Source organism: Panthera tigris, chromosome A2 (genome assembly GCF_018350195.1).
Source record: "Panthera tigris isolate Pti1 chromosome A2, P.tigris_Pti1_mat1.1, whole genome shotgun sequence".
NCBI classification, from domain to species: Eukaryota; Metazoa; Chordata; class Mammalia; order Carnivora; family Felidae; genus Panthera; species Panthera tigris.
The window spans coordinates 127,853,455-127,866,954 of record NC_056661.1 but is presented as its reverse complement, the minus strand read 5'-3'; the positions used below and the strand labels follow the sequence as shown (position 1 = coordinate 127,866,954).

At 32.5% G+C, this 13,500-nt stretch overlaps 1 non-coding gene across 1 annotated transcript; it reads left to right on the top strand.

Annotated features, from left to right (window-relative positions):
• Window positions 1-8,720: 8,720 nt before the first annotated feature.
• LOC122236785 lies at window positions 8,721-8,826 on the top strand. The gene has a single exon (XR_006215037.1). It is a non-coding gene; the product is annotated as a U6 spliceosomal RNA (small nuclear RNA).
• The last annotated feature ends 4,674 nt before the right edge of the window (window positions 8,827-13,500 follow it).

The window sequence follows — 13,500 nt, the reverse complement described above, 5'->3', positions numbered from 1 at the left end:
AGAATCATTCTGATTTTTTTGATATCCTATGCAAATATTTATATTCTCTATAGAAGATATTATTTTGATTAAATTGACTTTTGCTGGTGATTGCATTTAATTATATTGATTCTTGCTTTCTGATGATTATACCATTCATTTGTTTTTCTTTCTCACTTATTGCAGGTTTTCAGTATGATAAAACTATTGCTAGTTTTCAGTATGATAAAAGATCAATTTTTTGTAAGCTTATTAATTTTATTGTGAAATCATCTGCCATCATTTTGTCTATTTATTGTCAGAAACCTAATAAAGTCTTGTTAAATTAGTACACAATTGTATTTCTAGTGTTGTCTTCCTACATTTTTACTAATATTTGTTTTCCTATTTAATGCTCTTGCTATTTTTTTAAGTTTTTATTCAAATTCCAGTTATTTATTATACAGTGTAATAGTATTACACTATAATATTAGTTACATTGTCAGAGGTACATTGTAGGAGTTATATTGTCAGAGGTACAATATAGTGATTCAACACTTCCATACAACCCCTGGTACACATACAAGTGTACTCCTTAATCCTTGTCACCTATTTAAACCCATCCCCCCACCCACCTCCCCTCTGGTAACCATGAGTTTGCTCTCTATAATGAAGAGTCTGTTTCTTGGTTTGCCTGTGTGTCTTTTTTTTTTTTTTAACGTTTTATTTATTTTTGAGAGACAAGCATGAATGGGGGAGAGAGAGTCAGAGAGAGAGGGAGACACAGAATCTGAAGCAGGCTCCAGGCTCTGAGCTGTCAGCACAGACCCCCACGGGGCTCGAACCATTGAACCATGAAATCATGACCTGAGCCAAAGTCGAACACCCAACCAAATGAGCCACTCAGGCACCCCTGTCTCTCTATTTTAAACCTTTGGCTCATTTGTTTGGTTTCTTAAATTCCACATATAACTGAAATTATATGGTATTTGTCTTTCTCTGATTTATCTAACTTAATACTCTTGCTATATAAACCACGGTCCTTCATTAATATCGCATTTTCTTTGTATATTGCACCTTTTGTGAATATATAATCCCCTTCTCTCTCATTTAGTGTTTTTGATATGTATTTTATTTTACATTAAACTAATGATGATAATTGTTTCCATTTGATTTGAATTCATCTGGTAAAGCTGAACCATTCTTTTTATTTTTGTCATTTCTCAGAAATTTTATTTTAGTTTTGGCTCATATAAACAATATCGATTTATATTTAAGACTATTTTAGGGGCATCTGGGTGGCTCAGTCGGTTGAGCGTCCGACTTCGGCTCAGGTCATGATCTCACAGTTTGTGGGTTTGAGCCCCACATCGGGCTCTGTGCTGACCTCTCAGAGCCTAGAGCCTGCTTTGGATTCTATGTATCCTTCTCTCTCTGCCCTTCCCCCACTCATGCTTTGTCTCACTCTGTTTCTCAAAAACAAATAAATATAAAAAAAATTTTTTTTAAAAGACTATTTTATAACAGGAGAAAAAAAGTTGTGTTTATTACCATAATAGATATACTTGCTTGTACTTTCCTTGGATCTAATATACATACTTCCTTGTTTTATTTTTTCAATGTTTTTAAACTTTTGTTGTGTTGGCATTTATTTTGTCTTATACTTCTTCAGTGATTTTAATTTTATCAGTGTTTACCAGAATTATTATTTACTAATACTTCTCATTAAAATTTTCAAAAATATTTTTAATATGTATTATTTCATTTAACTACAGGATAAAAAACGGAATATTTGCTACAATTTTATTTTCTACCCACTCTTGTTTATGCATGTTTTTATAGACATTATATATATATAACATCTAGCTCATCTTAAGTGCTTTATATTTAAACATATTTCCATAAAATTGATGTGTCCAAATAAACATAGTTTTAGATGTAATTTTATTTAACTATTTTAAAAGCTTAGTACCTATTCAGATACACTAATAATTTTGTATTTTTGTGTTCCTATTTCTATTAAATTCTTATTTTATAATCATTATTTTCAATCATGATCGGTATTAATTGAGCCCTTGAGATTTTTGAGAATATTATATTCTTTTCCTGAAATATTTAAATCAATTATGTTATTATAGAATTTTGGGGTCACCAAACCCTTATCTCTCAAAACTCTATGGACATTATTAGCTCATTAATATTTTATGGCAAATAGAAAACCAACCATTTGATTTTGTTCTTTTGTAGGCAATTTGAGTGAGTGTAGAATTATTTTCATTAACCTTTTATAGAAAGAGTAAGAGGATTTTTCTTGGTGTCTCTTTTCATTAGTTTGATTTAAAGTTTAATGAGCTTTTATGGTCTGCATATTTTCAATTTTTTAAGCTTCAGAAGAGATTCTCTTAAATTATTTTATCTTTGATTATTAATTCTATTCCAGTTTTTTCCCTGTCATAACAGTAATATCTTCAATCTGTAGTTTGACTTCTGTTCTCTATTATCGTAATCTTTTATGGATGACAAGGTTTTTTTTGTTTGTTTGTTTCTTTGTTTTAAATTTTCTTCTGGCCCAGATAGTAAATAATTTTCAGAAACCTACAGTTAATTTCTTCAAATCTTCAGTACACTGACATATTCCTCGTTTCCCAAGAATATTTTTTTACAGAACACGTTTGTTTTTTTTTTTTCTTTTCATTCATTTTTTAAAAATGTAATTCAATGAGGTGATATTAACCTAGATCTGTGCTGTCTAATACAGTAACCAGTAGTCACATGTAGTCATTCACATTAAAATTAGTCAAGTTAAATTAAACTATAACTGAAGTTTCTCATGATGGTGGTTACATGAAATTTTGCATCTATTAATATTGTACAGAATTTTGGGGCAACTGGATATCCACCTGCAAAAGAATGAAGTTGAACTCCTACCTCACACCATATACAAAAATTATTATACATTTTATAATATATATTCTAATATAATTATTATATATTTTTATTTTGTATAATATATATGTGTGTGTGTATATATAACACACACACACATGCACACACTGTAATTTATATCTTAAAGTAGTCATAAGAGACCCTGAAGTTATTAAAGAGTATGAGGCCAGTAGACTGTGAGGCCTCAGAAGACTGATGAGATCTCTCCAAAACAGAGCAGTCCATGTTTACTCAAGGTAAATTTGTGGAGACATAATTGACTCCTTACTTATTTGACATCTATTTGCATTGAAATGTCAATGAATAAACATAAATAGAAAGCCACCTGTCTTTCCAAAGTAGACCCTAATAAAGTGTGGATTTTGCTCAGCTATTTTTCTGGTACCTGAGTGGTAAGGCTTAAGGTTAGTACCAGAGCCTGGCTTAATTCTGACTCCAGGTGGTCCTGTTGATAGTATTCTTAATTAAATTCTGTATGAGGCAAATTGAGTGGGTTTGGTCTTAGTCTTTATTGGTCATATAATGTAGTGTCAGACAGAGTATCACACTTACGGAAGAATTCTCCAGAGGCCAAGGTGTATAAAAACAGGTTATGGATGTTGTTGAAAGACAATTCTCCATGGGTCTCTTACATTTTTGTATGACTAGCAAACAGAACAAATTATTTTGTTCCAGACTATTTCCAGGATGTATGAAGGGGCTGTATCTATTTCTTTTGGATATTATAACAAAATGCTGAGTGGCTTAAAAGACAGAAATTATTGTCTAATAGTTCTCTAGGCCAGAAGTCTGAAGTCAAGGTGTCAGCAGGGCCACATGCCCTTTAGAGGATGCAGAGGAAAATCTGTTCTTTGCCTCTTCTAGCTTTTGGTGACTATTGACATTATTTGACTTGTGGCCACTTGACTCCAATCTCTGTCTCTATGAGTACATTGGTTCCTCCTCTGTTCATGTGAATGCTCCCTCTACCTCTATCTTACAAGAACTCTTGTTATTTATACATATAATTTATGTGTAAACAATATAAATAATAATTAAATACTAATAACAAAGTTAACATTTACTTGTTATTGCATTTATCATGCACCAAAAAACCCCAGGATAATGCTCTCATTGAAAGATTTTTAACTTAATCATATCTTCAAATACCCTTCTTTCCCAATAAATTAACACTTATAAATTCCAGAGATTAGGATTTGCTGTCTTTAGTGACCCTTATTTAACCTACTGTAGGTGCATTATGTAGTTTCACATAAAGATCAATCAGATGATATAGGCCAAATAACACTTGGCCAACTCTTGAATAGTCTAGAAATATATTGTGTAATTTAAATTGTCTATCAATTCCTAACACCCACTATCTTCATGGCTAATTCAATCCTTATTTTAAGCTATTTTTCACATAAAAAGTCCTTCATAAACTAGCAAATTATACATTTTTATTAGGTGATAGTGATATTGGTACATTTCTACCATTTCTCATGCAGAATCTCTTGTCAGATGTGATACACATTGGCTATATAACCAAATGTATAGAGTTTGGAACTTCTAGATATTTAGAAGACAAAAGTGATCCAAATCAGGATACTGTCCTCATAGTATTACTTTCCATGTACTAGGTTACCAACATTACAATTCAATCTAAACAAGGTCCCCAAATATATCAACTATTGAGTGTGACTTGGATTAAATTATGTTTCTGGTATTTTGTCCAGGGCATAGTCATCTCTGTCTCTAGTTCCTATTAAAGAGAGGAGAGTACAACACATCATTTTAAAGTTCACCTTGCACTTAAATTAGTTCTCAGTTCAGGCTTCTATTATCAAGAAAAAACATGATGCTTTCATTGCATTCCTAGATGCTACTTTCCCCAAGGTTTTGTAGAACTTAACATTTATTTTCCATATTTGGGAATGGATTTTTAGTCCCTGAACCTTCTTCCCAGTTAAAGGGAGAAGAAATTTCTCAATACTGAGACTTTGCAGTTTAACAGAGAACCCTGTTAGAACAAATGTAGAACTATCCAGCCACTCTCTTTATAGGAATTCTGTGTAGGGGAGGACATAATGCCTTAAATATTTTACATGGTTTCTTGAATATTAAATGAAAAAGAGAACATGAAAAATAAAAGACATATAATTCAAAACATTTAGAATAAGACCCCATGACTTCAACACCATTGGCATCAAATTAGATGTAAGAAATTCATTGGGCCAAATAGGTAAGGAGTGACAAACTTACCTTTTGTGTAACTAATTGTTTTTTTCTGAATCCTTCCTCTCGATGGTAAATAATAATAATAATAATAATAACCTTAGTGTAGTGTTTCTCAAACACCTGTTCAATAAGAATGAATTGAGATTTTATTAAAAAGATGATTCTTCTCCTCCATCTCATGGCATTATAATTTAAAAGGTTTTGGGCACCTGGATGGCTCAGTTAGTAGAGCATATACATGTTGGACATCTGGCCTATTAAAAAAAAAAGGCTGGGCCTGGAGGGTGGTATAGTGTAAACAGGAAATTTGTGCATTTTGAAAATCTCACCATGTCATTCCAGTAAACAGCTAAACTTGGTAACCATTGTGAAAAATGAACTGCCCTAATCTCTCAGTCTTGCCAAACTTTACCACAGTTTTATAAGAATATTAAGAATGTATATCAATGTTGAAGAATGACTAATTTTCAGCTAATTAATCTTTAAGAGGAATACTCTTTAGCTTGAAAATATTTTTATGAATATAGACAGGAAATGTGCTATATTTAATAGTAAGTAAAAAACTGGCCAAGGAACACTCAAAACCTACTCACTATAGATAAGCTCTAAACATCCTTAACAGATCATGAAATTATGGACATACAGAAATCAAACCAAATGCTCTTTAACTAACTAAAACTACTATTTTCTTTGAACTCCTTTCTGTTGTTTTTGTGGTGGTGGTGGTGCTGGTGGTTGGAGTTTGTTTTCCACAAAATTCTATTTTCTTTCTTTGAGTCCCTAGTGATATGCAAACTTCTCAGTTAAGTAGCCACACAAGTGATTACATATCAATCTTAAAATTTCATCCATATGATCCATGTGGTTTTAGAGAACATGTGGTGTGGCTATTATGATGGATTTGAACCCCAGTGAACCTCAAAACTCAGAATGAGTCTGTACTCATCCACTAGTGCTTTTCTATGGAACTTCAAGGTTTGCATCAGAATTGTAAGCTGAAGGCTGAAGATAGATCAGAAGAGCTGAAAGTGTACCTTAAGGTAGATAGGGCCTTCACCAACTGCAAGGCAACAATCTGCTAAATGTCGCAGTCAAAACAGGCTAACTGAGAAAAATCATTCCATGGAACTCTATGCCATCATCAAAAGCAAGGCAAGAGCTGCTTAGAAGAGTTGAGAAATTCCTCTTTGATCTCCAGGCATTCACTATTGCCATACTAGAGGACTTCCAAAGGCTGGGGAAGAGCTGAGAACAACTGAGAGTAATCCTTTAAGAACCTCCAGGCCATCTCTAAAAGCACAACAAATGTTTTCCAAAGACTGATGTCTAAGTAGCAGGAGAATAGAAATCACCTGCAGGGCAGCAAATTAGAGAGTAGAATTGGGTAGCAACCAGATTGCCCCCAAAATTGGCCACCAAACTATAAAGCAGGTAGAATTCTTCCATGGTTTGGAGAGCTGGCAGCTCAGCTATACAGAGATATGCAAACTCTGGCTGATAATCAGATCCAAACCCTGCTGCAGAAAAAGCATGATCACACCCATAAATTGTTGCAGAGAGTGGTAAAGTGAACACAAATAGAGCTGCAGTGATGTCTAGACCCAAATCAACATCAGATTAGATTCATTCAACTCCATATATTAAAAGTCTAACAAAAAAGTGGGTAAATTTTTAGTGGTAAATATTATTTTTTCTCTATTATTCTTTTAGAACAACATTTGAATGGCAACCAAAAGTTACAACATATGTAAAAAATGCAGGAAAATGTGAATATCAGTCAGGAGAAATATAGCTTATAAGTTAATATTACTAAGGAAGGAATTTAAAATAACTATGATTGATAAGTTAAAGGATCTAACAGAAAAGGAAGCAAATGAATGTAAAAGTGCATAGGGGCATAAACAAATATTATAAATATTAAAATAAAAATATATCAGGAATTATTGGTATGGTCTTCCAGTTACTGGGCAGAGCAAGGATTTTGTGAACTTAAAGAAATAAATAGAAACCGGTCAGACAAAATATTAAGGGATAGAAGATTAAAAAATTAGAAAAAAAGTAGTTGATATGTTGGACAATATCAAGTAGATAACGTGTGGGTAATTAGGGTTCCAGAAGCAGGAGAGAGAGAAATTGAGCAAAGTAATTATTTGAAGAGAAAATGATAAAAAGAGAACCACCACAGAGCTGAATTTAACAATGCTATCAATTTTTTGGATATATTGACATCTATAGACTTTTCCATCCAACATCATCAGAATACACATTTTTCTCAAGCTCACATGAAACATTCACCAAGACAGACAACATTCTGGACACCTTAGCAAATTCAAAGAGGAATCATACAATGCCTGCTCATGGATTACAATGGAATGAAACTAAAAGTTAGCAGAGAGGTTAACTGGAAAATCCCATATATGTGGAGACTAAAAAATACACTTCTAAATAACATTGGTTAAGGAAGAAATATCAAGAATAATTAAAGATATTGATAACTAAATGAAAATGAAAACAAAGCTAATCACAAAGATATCAATGATAAAATAAAACAGATCAATATATCTCATGAATACAGATGCAAAAATATTAGCAAATAGAATCTAAGTGCATAAAAATAATTTTCACCATGATCAATTGGAATTTTTGCTAGTATGAAAGCTAGTTCAACATTCAAAAAGTGATTAATGTAATCCATCACATTAATAGGGACTAAAAAAGAAAAAAAAATCATCATATCAATATATGCAGAAAAAGCATTTGACAAAATCTATCATCTATTCATGATAAAATAAAAAACTTTCAGTAAATTAGGAATACAGAAATACTTTCTCAACTTGATAAAATAAATCTAAAATGTACCTGTAGGAATATCATACTTAATAGCAAGAAACTTGAAGCTTTCCTATTAAGATCAGGTACAAGTCAAGGATGTCTACTCTCACCTCTCCTTTTCAAAATTGTACTGGAAGTTCTAGCTAATGCAATAGAATGAGAAAAGGAAATAAAAGATACATAGTTTGGAAAGGAGGAAATAAAACTATCTTTTTTCATAGATGACACAATCGATTACATAGAAAGTCTGAAAAAAATGACCTCCCCCCCCCAAAAAAAATACTAGAACTAATAGATGATTAAAGCAAGGTTGTGTGATACAAAGCTAATGTACAAAAGTCAATTATTTTCCCATATACCTACAATGAATAGACAGAATTTGAATTTAAACACATTATTTACACCAGTACTCCAAATGTGAAATACTTAGGTGTAAATCTAACAAAATATAAACAGCTGTAAGTAAAGAAAAAAGTAAATAAAGAAAACTACAAACTCTGATGAACTAAATCAAAGAAAAGCTAAGTATATGGAGAAATATTCCATGTTCAAGGGTAGGAAAACTCAATATTGTCACGATATAAATTTTTCCCAACATTTGATGTATAGACTCAATGCAATCCCAATAAAAATCCCAGCTAGTTATTTTGTGAGTATTGAGAAACAGATTTTAAAGTTTATTTAGGAAGTAAAAAGATCCAGAATTACCAACATATTGAAGATGAACAAGTGGTAAGGCTGACACTAACTTTAAGACTTACTAGGGCTCGGTTTGGCACCACATATAGTAAAATTGGAATGATCAAGAGAAGAATAGCATGACCCCTGCATAAGGAAGACTTACTATAAAACTATAATAATCAAGACATTTATGGTAGTGACTAAAGAATGGACAAATCAAAGAAATAGAGAATCTAGAATAGACCCACATAAACAGAGTCAACTGGTCTTTGACAAAGGAGCAAAGGCAATTAAATGGAACAAAGATAGTTCTTTCAACAAATGGTGCTAGAACAACTGGATATCCACATGCAATAAAATAGATCTAGACACAAACCTTACCCCTTCACAGAAATTAACTTAAGGTGAATCACAGGCCTATATGTAAAATGCAAAACGGTAAAACTCCTAGAAGATAACATAGGAGAAAACCTAGATGACCTAGAGTATGTTGACCACTTTTAAATGCAACACCATGCTCCATTAGAGAAATAATTGATAAGTTGGACTTCATTAAAATTAAAAGTATCTGCTCTGTGAAAGACACTGTCAAGAAAATAAAAAGACAAGCCACAGATTGGGAGGAAATCTTTGCAAAAGACATATCTGATAAAGACTATTATCTAAAATATACAAATAACTCTTAAAATTCAACAATTTTTTTTAAAACCTGACTTTAAAAATGGGTCAGGGGTGCCTGGGTAGCTCAGTTGGTTAAGCATCTGACTCTTGATTTCGGTTCAGGTCATGATCTCATGCTTAGTGAGTTTGAGCCCTGTGTTGGGCTGTGAGCTGACAGGGCAGAGCCTGCTTGGGATTCTCCTCCTCTCTCTGACCCTCCCCTGTTCTCTCTATCTCTCTCTTAAAATAAATAAACCTTTTTTAAAAAGTCGGTCAAATATCTTAACAGACAGCTCACCAAAGAAAATATATAGATAGAAGATAGCATATGAAAAATTCTCTCCCTTTACATGTTGTTAGTAATAAAATTAAAACAAAAATTAAATACCACTACAAACCTATCAGAATGGCCAAAATCCAGAACACCGACACCATCATTCATGCTGGTAAGAATACAAAATAATGCAGCTACTTTGGAAGACAATTTAGTAGTTTCTTACTAAACTCAACATACTCTTTACCATATGATCCACCAATTTATCCAAATGAATTAAAATTTATGTCTAGGGGAGCCTGGATGGTTCAGTCAGTTGAGTGTTGGACTTCGACTCAGGTCATGATCTTGCAGTCCATGAGTTTGAGCCCCACATTAGGCTCTGTAGTGACAACTCAGAGCCTGGAGCCTGCTTCAGATTTTGTCTCTCTCTGTCTTTCTGCCCCTCCCCTGCTCATACTCTGTCTATCTCCAAAGAATAAACAAACATTAAAATAAATAAAAAGAAAATTTATGTCTATACACAAACTTGCACACTGATATTTAGAGCAGTTTAATTCATAATTGCCCCAACTTGGAAGCAACCAAAATGTCCTTCAGTTAGTGATTGGATAAACAAATTTTGGTACATCTAGACAATTGAATATTATTTATCACTAAATAGCAAGCCATGAAAGACAGAGAGGAGCCTTAAATGCATATTACCAAGTGAAAGTAGACAATCTGAAAAGGCTATACACTATGATTTCAATGTTATGACATTCTGAAAGAGGCAAAACTATTGGGGATAGAAAAAAGATCAGTGGTTATCAGGGGTTTGGTTGAAAGAGGAGAGGTTTGAATAGGTGAAGCACATGGTTTTTTTTTAAGAGGTAAAACTAATCTGTATAATATGATAATGGTGGAAATATGACAAATCTCATAGAATACAGTCCAAACAGTAAACCTTAATGTAATCTATAGACGTCAGTTAAAAAAATCAATTACATAATAAATAGCAGTAACATCAGTCCATTAATTGTAACAGAGAAGGAAAGAGAAATAAAGTCAGAGATTTAAAGCATGGGAGAAGGCCTAAAGCACTGCTGCTCATTCTGAAAATTGAAGGAACCAGGCACCTAAAATTGTGAAACCCTACAATTGAGAAGTGAGTTTTGTCAACAACCTGAATGAGCTTGGAAGTAGATTCTTAGCCAGAGTCTCTAGCAGAAGCCCAGACCAGCTGACACCTTGATTTTGTCTTTGTACGGTCCTAACCAGCTGGGCCATGCAATGCCTAGATTTCTCACCTATAAAACAAATGGTGACTAAGTTTGTAGTAATTTGTTTTGTTTTGTTTTACTTATTTTAGAGAGGAGAGAGAGTGTGAGCAGGGGACAGAGGCAGAGGGAGAGTCAGTGAGAGAGAGAATCTTAAGCAGGCTGAACCCTCAGTGCAGGGCCTGACATGGGTCTCAGTCCCGCAACCCTGGGATCATGACAACCAAAATCAAGAGTCAGACATTCAAATGACTGAGCCATCCAGGTGCCCCTGTGGTAATTTTTAAAACAGCAATATAATTCTAAAACAATTCTCATAAAATTATTGCCATTTCATAATCGAGAAAACTGAGGCCCAGGGAAGTTACAATTAAATTCATATTCCAATTAAATAGAATTAGTACATTCCACTAATCTAAGTTACCAATGAGTTAGATGAAACATCCATTTAGTCTACTACCAAAAGATTGTGCCCAGAGAATATGAGAACTAAAACATTTCTAGAGAATATTAATTTGAATTCTATTGATTCAGGGTGTATAATGAATTAAGCATCATTTACATGTTTCTCATTGTGCATGAAGTTTAAAATTAATGAAATAACCTGGAAATCTAATATTATGAGATGCAATTCTACATTATTATCTACTTAAACATTTTATTTTTTTTATTAATTCAGTTCATTTTACTAACAATCATTTATATTTTAGTCTGTAGTTGTTGAAAGTAAGAATATAGAAAAAAAGTAGGAAGACAGAAAGTCATGAGCTTTTTAAGAAAATATCTTTCAATTTAAAATCAATCAGCATTCTGCTGTTTCCTTTTTCTTTTGTTCTTTACGTAGAATCAAGTATTACTATGTGTAAATTTAAGTGAGATTTTTTTTTGTGCATTTAGTATTTCTAAATAAATTGGTTCTTAGCAAAGATTTTTAGTGTTGAGATAATCAGTTTAGCATCTTAAGAAGCCTGCAAAAGGATACTGATTCAAAATCAAAGAAGAAATAAAAGATAATTTTAGATGATTCGGGGGAAACACCCATTTTTGTAGGTGAAATACAATTTGGTTTACATAATGAAGATGGTTGTCTCTGTTTTTCATATAATATGACTTAGTGTATTTCTCTAGAAAGCCCCTATTATATACCCTTTGAAAACTGCTTCATTAGATTTTTCTTGTCCTGTTAACATACAAGCAAATTAAGTTAATCTCTAAAATTTATTCCAATCTGTTTTTTTAATGACAAGGTAAGTATTGATAATTCAATTGGCTTAATCATGACATCTGATTAATCTTCACATATTCCAAATTATTGCATTTATGACAGGTTTGATTATTCCAGGCTCTATATATGATCCTTATGAAGCCACAGAGAATTCACTAAGTCATAGGAAACATAAAATGATCTGAAATATAGCACAAATTAGTGTTTTCAAAATAGGTTAGTCATCTTGGAAGATACTTAGTTAAAAGAAATAAAAATGACTCAATATTTGGAAAAATGCATTAGTACACTAAAGGTTCTGAGCTATTTCTAGAGATAGATAACTGTTTAACTCAATATTTCCCAAATTTCTTTCACCTTGGTAAGCTTTTACTCAAATACCTACATTAACTAAAGTTTCATGGAAAGGTATTTTTGAAAAACTGGCACAGAGTAATTCCTTGAACATAACATGTGTTTTGGAAGACAGAGTGATATAGAGGACAAAAGCACAGATTCCATTTCTACAGGTTGGTTCTGAATCTAAGCCCCACCACACATGGCTTATATCACATAATTTCCACATTTAGAACTTTATACAGCTTCCTTACTGATTAAAGGGGATAATAAGAAAAGCACGGCATGTTAGGATTAGAGGCTCTGGGACTAAAATATGTGGATTTGGATCCTTGTTTCTCTAGATGCTAGTAGTAAGATCTCAGTTAAGATATTTGCCCTATGTTAGCCTTATGGATAATCCTGTTGCCTCCTTCAGAAGATGGTTGGGTTAAATTTTTAAATACATAGAAAGAACTTTAATGAATACTTGAAAAAGATAAGTTTTCAGTAATAATAGCTAAAATTATAATAGTTTACATGGTTGTGATGATGATTGAGACTATGAAATGTCGTTTAAATATGCCTGTCATGATTTGAATACCACAGATGTCATAGCTCCTTCTTGCTTCTTCTTAATTGACATTTATTTTTCCTTCTTTTCCATGGTAAGTTTTGATCCACTTTGGAGTTTCTGAAGTATTTTAAATAAGTACTTTATTGAATGATGTCTTGTTTCCAAATAATTTAGAGAAAGCAAATAGATATGGAAATCACGTCAAAGTAAAACTGAGGGTATGGAAGCAAAACGAAATCAGGAAATATTAGGAAAATGTATAGTAATCCTTCCCACAAGTTGGAGAAATAGGTAAATAATTTTCTCTTAGCTCCTAAAAGCCAAAGTTAAAAGGTGAACAAGTTCGATTATAGTAAGCTTTTACTATTTCCCACATTTTAAAAATTGTTCTAATAAAGTATGTTTTCTAGTACTGAGACCCAAAAGATATCTTCTATGTGTCCGAATAAAAAAAAGAAGACAATCCTATGTTAAACACAATAACATTCTTTTCAAAGCAAGGTCACACATTTCAGCCAAATAAATTTTTCACAAGCCTTTCTGATGGTTTATGAAA